Below are 14,064 nucleotides of genomic sequence, written 5' to 3' on the forward strand. Positions count from 1 at the left end.
ATGTGCTTTGCTACACCTTTTAAAATTAAATTTTGGAATTTTTTTTTGAGGCACCAATACTGAAACATAAATAAACGAGCACTTCAGCACGTCCTTGGAGTAGTGTCATGAGGCCAAATCATGCCAGAAGAATGTTGGGACGTTGTGGATTTTTAGGAGAGGAAGCAGCCGCTTCTGGCAGCATTCTTTCATGTACACATTTCCGTTCATCTTGTCCTGGGTCACGATAGGTGCACTCCGCTTCCCGCACGTGCAGATGACTTGCCAAACCAGAATTTTTTTCGCTAATTTGGACATTTTCTGAGTGCGGACATGCATTGGAACTTATCCCTGGCCGTGAAAAACATGTTGCCGGGGATCTGTTTGAAGTCGGCCTTCACATATGTTTCGTCGTCCATGATGCAGCATTCAACTTTCGTCAGCATGTTGAGGTACAACTTCCTGGCACGGCTTTTGGCGGACTTGTTCTGCTTCTAGACGCTATAATGGGCCTTTTGTACCCTGAACGTTCGAAGCCCAGCCTTAGTTTTGGCCTTCTGGACAAAACTTCGGCTTAGGTGCAGCTTTTTCGGTTGAAGGCCCCAACTACGCGGTTGTGATTTTCGGTGTTGTACGGAATACTTTTCCCTTCACTTCTGGGCTTCGGATCGGCGGTCAATCGTTCCTCGAACCGCTTAATCACTCGCGAGATCCTTGTTCTCGTTATGAATGCGCAAGATTTTATCACGCACGAGCTGTTCTTCGACTTCATTTTCGCGAGTTTTGATCACAGGACTTTAACACTTGCAGGATGTAAACAATGCACTATGAAGTAAATCCACTCTAATTTTCATTTAATTCTACCCAGCGGTTAAAAAGTTAGAGAAATTTCATAGTGTGGCAATTTCATCGTAGACACCCTTTACTCTGAGGATCAGATTTCGACTCTTAAATCCCAATGCCTCTGGATGGTAAAAAAAAAATCCGGAAAATGTTTGTTTTGGACGACAAAAGTTACTTCCATCTTTCGAAGACGTACATCCCCGGAAACGATCGATACAAATCCAAAGATAGTTCTACTACATCTCCGAACATTTAATTCAAGTTCAAACATAAGTTTGAATAGAGAGAGGTATTTCTAAGCCATGGTTCAAGCAGTCTGGTTTGGCTTTCAATTAAGATGTGTACCAGAATGAATGTTAGAGGAAATTTTTGATGCCGTTCCTGCACGAACAGCCGATTATGGACGGTTTCAACTGTTCACTAATTTTTTTCAGTAATAGACAATGTACTTTTAATTCCAATTAATTGAATCTTTTTCAAGTACACTTGACATAAATTCCAAATTCCCCCTCCCCCCTTCCTTTTCTGGATTTTCCCATTAGAAGAAGGGAGAGATCACAAATAATCATAAAAAAATAGGTCTCGTACCCAAATACTCTCCCATGTCACATTTGGTTCCATTTGCCCGAGATTAGTTTTCTAGATATGCAAAAAAATGCAAGGACGACCCCTCCTCCTTCTTATCTCTCCACTAAGAGAAGGAAAGGGTCTCAAATAATCATGAAAAATTCTCGTACCCAAATACCTTACCATGCCAAATTTGGTACCATATGCTTGATCCTGAGTTGTACAAACATTTGTTCATTGTTTGGAAGGCTCCCTCCTTCCTGTGTGGGGGAAGGATCACAAACCATAATAACCTTACCTGGCATACAGTATTCCATCATGCCAAGTTTTACGCAAATCGGTTCAGTAGTTTCCAAGTCAGAGAACAGACAGACCGACAAAAATCCGTTTTTATATATATGTACAAATTTCAAAATTACAAAAAAGTAGATTTTTTCATATACATTTTTTCGCGTGAGCTTTTATTACGTCGTATGAAACATCTTAAGAATTCACAGAAAACTGCTGCAAAACTTATTAAAACAACTTGAAAATTTGTATCTCACATATAAAATATTATATTCTAATATGATTCCAAATGGAAAGAAATGGCGACTAGTTTATGTAAGTTTATGTAATTTTTCGTTATAAAACTGTTTGTTTACAATTTGTTTCATACGACGTAATGAAAGCTCACGCAAGATTTGTATATTTTATATTTGAATTAGCCCCGTCTCCCCCTCCCCCCTCTCCTTCTTCCGTTTAGAGCAATACTAAGATATTTTGATGAAAATCATTTCGAAATGGTTTGATTTTTGACGTATTTCATATTTATCTTGTCTTCCTCCAAACAAACCCCTCATTTATTAAGTGAGAAAGGTTTCTTAAATATAATCATTTAACTTGTTTGATTATGGAATTTAATGATTATCACGAAAAAATTGTGTAAGACATGATAAATCATGCAACAGGGTGAAAATTCCCGAAAAAAAAATTTTAGGTTTATTCGTGTTTTACGTTGAATTTTTATGAGATCCTCAATTTGGAAGTGGAAGAAGTCTTCCAGTATAAAATCGTTAATCACCTTATAAGATCCAATCTTGGCTGTGTACCAATTACGATGAATATCAATAAAAATTGTTTTGGTTTAAAAAGATTTAAATGAACTATGCTAATTCGGTCAAGATTTCAATCCCAAGCTGCTGACTTTCGAGCGAGCATTCCGGAAGGAATATCCCAATGAATAGCTGGGTGAGTTGAGTTCTTCCATCACAAGTCAAAATTGCATCCCAAAAAAAAAAGAAAATTCTAATCACGCTGCCTCCATTGTGACAGACCGTTCTAAGCCAAGGTAAAACCACGTAAAACTGTTGCAGTGGAAAAAACTCTACCATGCAGCGTGATTAAACCGAACACAGTTTGGCGGATGTTTGACTTTCTCGATCCCGGTTTACAGCGAAACTGTATATGATGCACTTTGTGTGCAGCAGCAAACATTAACAAAATCACTGCGTTGGAAATAGTTTAGCCCACACTTAGGGTGGTAACATTACCCTCGACCTTCTCCCGTTCTTCGCCGGCGTTTTCGCCATACAATTTTGGACCATAATTTGTGTGGCCAATTGTGCCACCCCGCAAGTAGGCAAACAGGACCCAAATTTCCTATTACAGTTGACACAGGAAAGATTCCGGTTTTCCAGTGTGCCTGCACGGAAGCGTGCCGTTGCTGGAGCCACCCTTTTTTGTCGTCAAGCTCGATCCAGGGAATTTCTATTTCCATTTCGGGAAGAGCTTTTAAAAACTTTCTTTTCGCCTCCGGCTATCTACTGGCACGCAAATGGGTATAAACTTGTGCACAATGACACGTTTCAATGTTTGCCATCTGGAGGGGAACAAAGCAGATTCATTGCTCCCGTCGATATTTGGTGTTTCTAACTCTTATTTAAATTTTTTCGTAATTTGATGTTGGATGAATGTTGGATCAAAATCTATAAATCTTTAAATTTATTTTTGTATACTCGCCTGTTTGTTTCCTACAAACCCAAAATTTTAAGGTTTTTGGTTCCGGACTTATTGGGTTAGGATAAGATCAAATGATGGTTTTAGACTCTCCCCCTCCAATTTCTAGCCTAAAAACAAACCAAGCAATCGGAGCAAAATATAACTTGTACAGGGGAAAGTCGGGTAAGACGGACACCCTAGGGAAGAATCGAATCGCCTCCAAGTTTTTGTTTGTTTTTTTTTTTCTATCATGAGACTATCATTTGCTTACTGTAAAGCACTAAAGGGTCTCGAAAGAGTTTATACACTTGGGCAAACATATTTTATTAATTTGATTTGTACCAAGCACCGGAGAACTGGACATAAATTATTTCGTTTGCATAGATTTAAGACACTTGAAACAGGTTGAGCACCACTGACTTTCAGTGTGTGCTGCACGGCTAATTACAACCCAAAACACAAACACGCAAAACCCAAATCTGTAGCAATTATAATTATTTACTTACAAATGACATTTCAAAAACTTAAGCTTATTACTCACGGGCTGGTTTTCCTACTCTAACATCAAACGCACAACAATCATATCACTGCTGCTTGGACGGCACAGGTGTATCACAGCTTTAATTTCCGTATTGCAGTCGTATCCGGTGAACTGGCAACCCTGCCACGCTCAACTGCTTCGACGGACGTATCGCAGCTGTCCGGAGCACCTTCGACGGCTTCCGGTTCAATCCGGCTGGCTCTCTCCACGTCCGCAGCTTAATTTCGCAAAAACTTGCAAAACAAAGATGGCGAAAATCGAGTCCCGAAAAGCGATTGGTTCAGCTCCCAAAAACGACCCGCTCTGGGTCGTTTCCGTTATCTAGCTTCCAATTACCACTGTGGGATTGATGGATACAAGGACAACGGCTTCTGCTCCTTCTGCCTGGTTTACACTGCTTACAAAGGTTCTTTCGTCTTCAATTTCCTCTCCAAGCACGACGCTAACATCAACCGTTGCTTCCGCACAGGGTGTCTCTTGTCGGTGCTGGCTCGGTCGATGCTGCTACGTCTTACCCTTCAATCAGTTGTGTGGGAGCTTTTCACCGAGCAAATCCGGGATATCGTCCTTGATCGATGGCTTCGGTTCCTGTACACCAATGATAACAGGCACTTTTTATTCACCAGTTAAAGCGCGATGGCGAATCTAACCGCTTAACCGTTTTCTTGTTCTGGTTGCTTGTTGATGATTGTTGTTGATCGTTGCTCTCTGTTTATGTTGTTTTTCTCCACGTGCGCGTTTGACGGCTACACTCTTATTTCTATACACTCATTCTTTGGTATGTTTTTCACTCACATGGTAGGCCTACACGCTCAAAATAAAATAGCTACCCAAACTTAATTATAATGCTACACACTCCAAAAATGACAAAAAAGACAAAAATGATAAAAATGACAAAAATGACAAAAATGACAAAAATGACAAAAATTTCAAAAATGACCAAAATGACAAAAATGACAAAAATGACAAAAATGACAAAAATGACAAAAATGACAAAAATGACAAAAATGACAAAAATGACAAAAATGACAAAAATGACAAAAGTGACAAAAATGACAAAAATGACAAAAATAACAAAAGTGACAAAAGTGACAAAAATGACAAAAATGACAAAAATGACAAAATTACAACATTGACAAAAATGGCTAAAATGACAAAAATGACAAAAATGACAAAAATGACAAAAATGACAAAAATGACAAAAATGACAAAAATGACAAAAATGACAAAAATGACAAAAATGACAAAAATGACAAAAATGACAAAAATGACAAAAATGACAAAAATGACAAAAATGACAAAAACGACAAAAATGACAAAAATGACAAAATTGACAAAAATGACAAAAATGACAAAAATGACAAAAATGACAAAAATGACAAAAATGACAAAAATGACAAAAATGACAAAAATGACAAAAATGACAAAAATGACAAAAATGACAAAAATGACAAAAATGACAAAAATGACAAAAATGACAAAAATGACAAAAATGACAAAAATGACAAAAATGACAAAAATGACAAAAATGGCAAAAATGACAAAAATGACAAAAATGACAAAAATTACAAAAATTACAAAAATGACAAAAATGACAAAAATGACAAAAATTACAAAAATTACAAAAATGACAAAAATGACAAAAATGACAAAAGTGACAAAGATCACAAAAATGACAAAAATGACAAAAATGACAAAAATGACAAAAATGACAAAAATGACAAAAATGACAAAAATGACAAAAATGACAAAAATGACAAAAATGGAAAAAATGACAAAAATGACAAAAATGACAAAAATGACAAAAATGACAAAAATGACTAAAATGACAAAAATGACAAAAATGACAAAAATGACAAAAATGACAAAAATGACAAAAATGACAAAAATGACAAAAATGACAAAAATGACAAAAATGACAAAAATGACAAAAATGACAAAAATGACCAAAATGACAAAAGTGATAAAAGTGACAAAAGTGACAAAAGTGACAAAAATGACAAAAATGATAAAAATGACAAAAGTGACAAAAGTGACAAAAATGACAAAATTACAACATTGACAAAAATGGCTAAAATGACAAAAATGCAAATATGAAAAAAATGACAAAAATGTAGGAAAAGTTGGAAAGTATGGAAAAGATAGAGAAAATTCAAAATTGACAAAAATAAACTACGAAACCGAGCATCAGAAAAAAAAAACCTTGATTTTATCTTTCCAATGGCTCACCAGCAACAGAACTTCGCCTTGATTTATTGCATTTCTAAAATGCCATAAAACACTCTGCAGGATATAACTTCAGCACTATTTTCGGTCTCCATTTACCTTCTCTTTACTTCCTGCTCCTGCTCAAACAGAACTAAATGTAGTTATAGACCAGGGCAGGAAGACTGAATACAAGAAGATAAAAAAAAATGTTTAAACGTCAAATTTCACTCATCAATCTACTGACCAGGGCAAAGGTTCAAATTTTAGTGTTTTTCAATAAAACTTTATGAATGATGAAAAGCACCTGTTTTGCATTTAATAATTATTTAATTTTTCGAAAATTGCTGACTTTTGCCGAACAGTAAAAAAAAACGATGCAGCGAATTTCAGTATTCCTCCCCTGGGTTATAGATGGATGACACCGCAGCAATCGATATCGGATAAGGGGGTCGCTTTCAAAATCAACAGAAGCTATCAACTTTTTTGTACTCAAACTCAATCGATTGACCGTGCTGTCAGTCAGTTTCGATGAGCTTGAATAAGGTAGGGAGAAGCAAAAACTTTGACAAATCTGAGGAAATAAAAGTGGAAATCGAATGCAAAGCACCCAACCGATTGGCTCCCGTTTGATGGGGATTGTGTCAGGCGTCGCCGGGGAAACTAAAAGCCCACGTGGCCGGATGATGAAAGATAACCGTATTTTCTTCCTTTTCATTTGAACGAATCCACCATAGATATGAATTTTGAAATTGCATGAGTAAGTGAGGCGACGACTTTTTTATTATTCTCCAAGAGTTATCTGATTTGAAAAGAAAATAATCCTTCTCAGTAGAGATATGGTGCTGCTGCAGCGAGACGAACGAACGTAATAAGTGGACGTAACGAAAGACGAGTGAGTTTTCTCTGAAAGTCGCTAACAGCAGCAGATGAAAGATGAAAAACGAATAAATCGTTTTCAGTACATCTCGATAAGGCCAAAAGGGATTCGAGTGGGAAAATTGTCCTCCAAAAACATGTTTACTGCTTCAACGATAAAATTTTCCAAAATCTTTGCCTCGAAAGCAAATTTGCCGGGTTTTCTTCAGAGACCGATAAAAATCCAATAGAATAAACTTAAATTCATTTTATTTAACACATCAAATATCCAAAGTAGCTCAAAATGCAGAACGGGCACCTTGACCCATTTTCCAAAAGGTTGGGATAATGCAAATTTAGAAAAGAGGATTGGTTCCTTTGAATAGATCCAATTTCATAAAAAAAAAGTTTCCCCTGAGTAGGAAACTAGAAAGCCTATCTAACGCAAAAAGGGATGATGACAGGACGGATACATAGTATCATTAGCTCACGGAGCATTGGGAAATACCGATGCAAATCCTAAATTGTGACTTCAAAGTGAAACAGGAAGGAAATTTGGACAGAAAAAATAATTCAGCGAACATCATCAGAGATAGAAAATGGTTTCTAAATAAAAATAATAGAAAAAGAATGGAAATCCATTTCATGATATTCAGAATCGGGATAAAAAATGAAAGAATTCAAAATTATAAATCAGATTCAGAGAACAAATGCAATATCAGGTTCAGAATTCAGATTCAGAATTCAGATTCAGAATTCAAATTCAGAATTCAGATTCAGAATTCAGAATCAGAATTCAGATTCAGAATTCAGATTCCGAATTCAGATTCAGAATTCAGATTCAGAATTCAGATTCAGAATTCAGATTCAGAATTCAGATTCAGAATTCAGATTCAGAATTCAGATTCAGAATTCAGATTCAGAATTCAGATTCAGAATTCAGATTCAGAATTCAGATTCAGAATTCAGATTCAGAATTCAGATTCAGAATTCAGATTCAGAATTCAGATTCAGAATTCAGATTCAGAATTCAGATTCAGAATTCAGAATTCAGATTCAGAATTCAGATTCAGAATTCAGATTCAGAATTCAGATTCAGAATTCAGATTCAGAATTCAGATTCAGAATTCAGATTCAGAATTCAGATTCAGAATTCAGATTCAGAATTCAGATTCAGAATTCAGATTCAGAATTCAGATTCAGAATTCAGATTCAGAATTCAGATTCAGAATTCAGATTCAGAATTCAGATTCAGAATTCAGATTCAGAATTCAGATTCAGAATTCAGATTCAGAATTCAGATTCAGAATTCAGATTCAGAATTCAGATTCAGAATTCAGATTCAGAATTCAGATTCAGAATTCAGATTCAGAATTCAGATTCAGAATTCAGATTCAGAATTCAGATTCAGAATTCAGATTCAGAATTCAGATTCAGAATTCAGATTCAGAATTCAGATTCAGAATTCAGATTCAGAATTCAGATTCAGAATTCAGATTCAGAATTCAGATTCAGAATTCAGATTCAGAATTCAGATTCAGAATTCAGATTCAGAATTCAGATTCAGAATTCAGATTCAGAATTCAGATTCAGAATTCACATTCAGAATTCAGATTAAGAATTCAGATTCAGAATTCAGATTCAGAATTCAGATTCAGAATTCAGATTCAGAATTCAGATTCAGAATTCAGATTCAGAATTCAAATTCAGAATTCAGATTCAGAATTCAGATTCAGAATTCAGATTCAGAATTCAGATTCAGAATTCAGATTCAGAATTCAGATTCAGAATTCAGATTCAGAATTCAGATTCAGAATTCAGATTCAGAATTCAGATTCAGAATTCAGATTCAGAATTCAGATTCAGAATTCAGATTCAGAATTCAGATTCAGAATTCAGATTCAGAATTCAGATTCAGAATTCAGATTCAGAATTCAGATTCAGAATTCAGATTCAGAATTCAGATTCAGAATTGAGATTCAGAATTCAGATTCAGAATTCAGATTCAGAATTCAGATTCAGAATTCAGATTCAGAATTCCGATTCAGAATTCAGATTCAGAATTCAGATTCAGAATTCAGATTCAGAATTCAGATTCAGAATTCAGATTCAGAATTCAGATTCAGAATTCAGATTCAGAATTCAGATTCAGAATTCAGATTCAGAATTCAGATTCAGAATTCAGATTCAGAATTCAGATTCAGAATTCAGATTCAGAATTCAGATTCAGAATTCAGATTCAGAATTCAGATTCAGAATTCAGATTCAGAATTCAGATTCAGAATTCAGATTCAGAATTCAGATTCAGAATTCAGATTCAGAATTCAGATTCAGAATTCAGATTCAGAATTCAGATTCAGAATTCAGATTCAGAATTCAGATTCAGAATTCAGATTCAGAATTCAGATTCAGAATTAAGATTCAGAATTAAGATTCAGAATTCAGATTCAGAATTCAGATTCAGAATTCAGATTCAGAATTCAGATTCAGAATTCAGATTCAGAATTCAGATTCAGAATTCAGATTCAGAATTCAGATTCAGAATTCAGATTCAGAATTCAGATTCAGAATTCAGATTCAGAATTCAGATTCAGAATTCAGATTCAGAATTCAGATTCAGAATTCAGATTTCAGATTCAGAATTCATATTCAGAATTCAGATTTAGAATTCAGAATTCAGATTCAGAATTCAGATTCAGAATTCAGATTCAGAATTCAGATTCAGAATTCAGATTCAGAATTCAGATTCAGAATTCAGATTCAGAATTCAGATTCAGAATTCAGATTCAGAATTCAGATTCAGAATTCAGATTCAGAATTCAGATTCAGAATTCAGATTCAGAATTCAGATTCAGAATTCAGATTCAGAATTCAGATTCAGAATTCAGATTCAGAATTCAGATTCAGAATTCAGATTCAGAATTCAGATTCAGAATTCAGATTCAGAATTCAGATTCAGAATTCAGATTCAGAATTCAGATTCAGAATTCAGATTCAGAATTCAGATTCAGAATTCAGATTCAGAATTCAGATTCAGAATTCAGATTCAGAATTCAGATTCAGAATTCAGATTCAGAATTCAGATTCAGAATTCAGATTCAGAATTCAGATTCAGAATTCAGATTCAGAATTCAGATTCAGAATTCAGATTCAGAATTCAGATTCAGAATTCAGATTCAGAATTCAGATTCAGAATTCAGATTCAGAATTCAGATTCAGAATTCAGATTCAGAATTCAGATTCAGAATTCAGATTCAGAATTCAGATTCAGAATTCAGATTCAGAATTCAGATTCAGAATTCAGATTCAGAATTCAGATTCAGAATTCAGATTCAGAATTCAGATTCAGAATTCAGATTCAGAATTCAGATTCAGAATTCAGATTCAGAATTCAGATTCAGAATTCAGATTCAGAATTCAGATTCAGAATTCAGATTCAGAATTCAGATTCAGAATTCAGATTCAGAATTCAGATTCAGAATTCAGATTCAGAATTCAGATTCAGAATTCAGATTCAGAATTCAGATTCAGAATTCAGATTCAGAATTCAGATTCAGAATTCAGATTCAGAATTCAGATTCAGAATTCAGATTCAGAATTCAGATTCAGAATTCAGATTCCGAATTCAGATTCAGATTCAGAATTCAGATTCAGATTCAGATTTAGAATTCAAATTCAGAATTCAGATTCAGAATTCAGATTCAGAATTCAGATTCAGAATTCAGATTCAGAATGCAGATTCAGAATTCAGATTAAGAATTCAGATTCAGAATGCAGATTCAGAAAGCAGATTAAGAATTCAGATTCAGAATTAAGATTTAGAATTCAGATTCAGAATTCAGAGTAGTAGTCTGCTATATCAATTTGAATCATTTGATTGAGATAAAATAAATCATACCTCAAAATTGCCAGAAGCTCTGCTATTGGTTGCGTTGAACTTTGAACTGCGTGTATCAAATCGTAATTTTCCTGAGCTCGACAATTTGCCACTCAAGTATACTGAACAAGGAACAAGTGCACAACAAAAACTTCCATCATGATTTGTACGCTGTGTCTCAGGAAGAAGCCTAACACAATAACTTACATGTCGAAGAACCGATTTATTTTCATGAAGTATTTATTCCAATTTTCCATCTAGGAATCACAGCGGCAGCGTGGAGTCAGTGTGTTTGTTTATGCAATATCGGCTGGTTTGAATAGTAGACAACCTTTGCTGCCACAGAACAACCGACAAATCACTTGGCGCCCAAATCCCGGGGGTATCGTATCAAAGGGGCGTAATGGCCCATTTATTTCCACACCATCGCCATGTTCAAACACGACATATTGCTCACTGGAGGGGAAACAACGATCAAAGCGATGCGAATATTCACAAACACTTGGGCTTAAGACGCACTCCTTCTTCCTCAGCCTCCGGATAGATTCAAAGCTTTCTTTCCAATCCTAGCGAAAAACGTTGCAAAATTCTACAAAACATATTTCAATTTCGGAAATCCACAGCAGCCATCCCATGATACCGAGTTTTCTTCCAAAACAACGCCCTTCGTTCGGCGCTGAGACAGGTTATAAATACGCCGCAAAGTATACACACATTAACATTTTTTCCCCGGTAATTCTTGCGTAAGGTTTCCCGTCTCACGTCGCTTACAGTGAGAACCCAAATAAGTAACTGGGGATTCTCTGAGGAATTTTGCACCACGCGTGATTTATACTTCTTACAATGATTTATTTTTATGAGCTGTTTCACTTTTCACGCCCTCCAGCCGTTTTGTTTTATTTTTTTGTTATTCCACCACCTATTGGCGGTTTTTCGTTTCCCACACCCGCCTTAATGTATGCGAAATACAGAAACCCCAATCACACCTTCTAAAATCTTAGATTCTCCCTATCTCATCTTTCTTCACTGCGTATAGATACGTTTCGCTTCATTAAACGCCTCACTGGATGATTTGTGGGTTTAATTTCGAGTGGTTTTGGAATCACATTATCCTCAAAACTTCAGCCTCATTCGGATTTCGATGGGCGCAAAAAACGCTGTAAAGACTGTTGACCCAGTTATTAAACTTCAACGGGACCCCTGAACCTTTCAGGTGGTTGTATGTGGTACAACAATGACTCCTACTTATAGCCAACACACATACACTTCCAGCTCAAGCGATCCACTTCACTCACTCCCGGATACCTGAACCGGAAAAGGACAACCGTCACCGGCAAGAGCTGTCCAAGGACTGAACGCTGGGTTGGCAAAAGTGCGAACTTGAACCCCACAACTGATAACATTGTCGATGGCACCGAGAGCGAAAAAGGGAAAAAACCGGAAGGTCATCCGCGTCCCAAGGAAAGTCAACAAAACCAGTTGACTGATGAATGAAAAGCTCCGAACTGGGCGGGAGCTTTCGTTTTTCAAGTTCAACCACCTGGACCTCAACCCGCGCCATTCGAATGAAGCCGGGACCACGTGCTGCGCGAAAATCTACCGGATTTAATACACAAAATTACTTCAAATGGTCAGAAAATAGGAAACAAAACAAAACCCATTGAGCACGTGGTCGATTATGAATGGAACTCGGAAACCCCAAGGACAGACAACCTGTTTGTTTCGCGGGCTTCGGGGGTAAAGCTCGACCCGAAATTTGTCCTCCTCCAACCTGTTGGGAATTCCGCCTTTGGAGCAGTTAATTACGGAAGCAAGCAACAGAAAAAGGCCCATTGGGGCATTATGTCGTCGTATTTGATGGGTCGATGATTTTTATGTTCGATATTGCAGGTCAAGGTAAAAACAGCCTTGACCTGCAATATCAAATAATTCAAATTCAAATAATGGTTAGGTTTTTGTACTGTTTGGTTCTTTTATGCATTTCGGGACCTTAAGTGCATAAGGGATAATTGTATGAAAATAAGAGAGTGGGGTATCGTGGGCCACCTCAATATCTCGGATGTGTGTCGAGATAAAAATCTCAAGCATATTTTCGCACACGTTGTTGACTCCTGTCTGTACTCATCAAATGTCGCTTTTATTTAACTAAGAACTAGAATAAATGTCAACAATTTTGTTCAAGCGCCCGCAAATTGCATCGATTGGATAACTAATGTTTATAAAATATACTTTCTCATATGCTTATGATCTTAGTTTTATCTTGTTTTTTAACATGAAAAGGAATTTTTCATGTTATATCAAATTCGATCAAACAGGGTCAAATGAGGCATATTTTATGTCCAGAACGAATCCTTTCGGGTCCTAGGAAAACTATGCACGAGGCTGAGTCGATTTGGAGTTATTTTTTTTTTATTTCTGGGGTCCTAGGTACTGGAACCTAAGAAGTGTCGTTTGGGTTCAAAACTCATTCTTGATTTATTGCAGAATTTTTATGAATCGTTTACATGAATAAATTCGAACTTTTATGTTTGTATGGGAAAATTCAATATTTGGATCGAAAAAATCACCATCAATGTTGGTTCTTCTGTGGAACCGAGCCAGTTGATTTTTGTACCAATTTGTAATATTTTTAAAGAAAATTTTCCGCTGAACAACTTTGTTTAATAACGTAATTTTGTATCTTATTTGACAAAAGAATTAGCTGATGAATAGGGTTCAGTCTTTTGACTTTGAAAAACAATCAATTCAACTGACATCATTATTTTCTAGAAATAAGCTACCATGCACATTTACCTTTTTGGCACATAGGACCCCGAATTGTCAAAAATGTTTAAACTTAATTGTTAGCATAACGTTAGGTTGCCAGTAATAAACTATAGTTCCGGATAATGATGAACTAAGTCGAAATTGTCAAAATTGTCAAAATTGTCAAAATTGTCAAAATTTTCAAAACTGTCAAAATTGTCAAAATTGTCAAAATTGCCAATATTGTCAAAATTGTCAAAATTGTCAAAATTGTCAAAATTGTCAAAATTGTCAAAATTGTCAAAATTGTCAAAATTGTCAAAATTGTCAAAATTGTCAAAATTGTCAAAATTGTCAAAATTGTCAAAATTGTCAAAATTGTCAAAATTGTCAAAATTGTCAAAATTGTCAAAATTGTCAAAATTGTCAAAATTGTCAAAATTGTCAAAATTGTCAAAATTGTCAAAAT

At 35.6% G+C, this 14,064-nt stretch overlaps 1 protein-coding gene across 1 annotated transcript in view; it reads right to left on the minus strand.

The window, feature by feature from the left end:
• LOC129737563 (tachykinin-like peptides receptor 86C) overlaps positions 1 to 12,187 on the minus strand; it is a 264,810-nt gene extending 252,623 nt beyond the window's left edge. Inside the window, exon 1 of the mRNA XM_055728725.1 lies at positions 10,872 to 12,187. The gene's annotated coding sequence lies outside the window, so the exon portion shown is untranslated. The remainder of the gene's footprint in view (positions 1 to 10,871) is intronic.
• Between the last annotated feature and the right edge of the window lie 1,877 nt (positions 12,188 to 14,064).

Source organism: Uranotaenia lowii, chromosome 1 (assembly GCF_029784155.1).
Source record: "Uranotaenia lowii strain MFRU-FL chromosome 1, ASM2978415v1, whole genome shotgun sequence".
Classification (NCBI taxonomy): Eukaryota; Metazoa; Arthropoda; class Insecta; order Diptera; family Culicidae; genus Uranotaenia; species Uranotaenia lowii.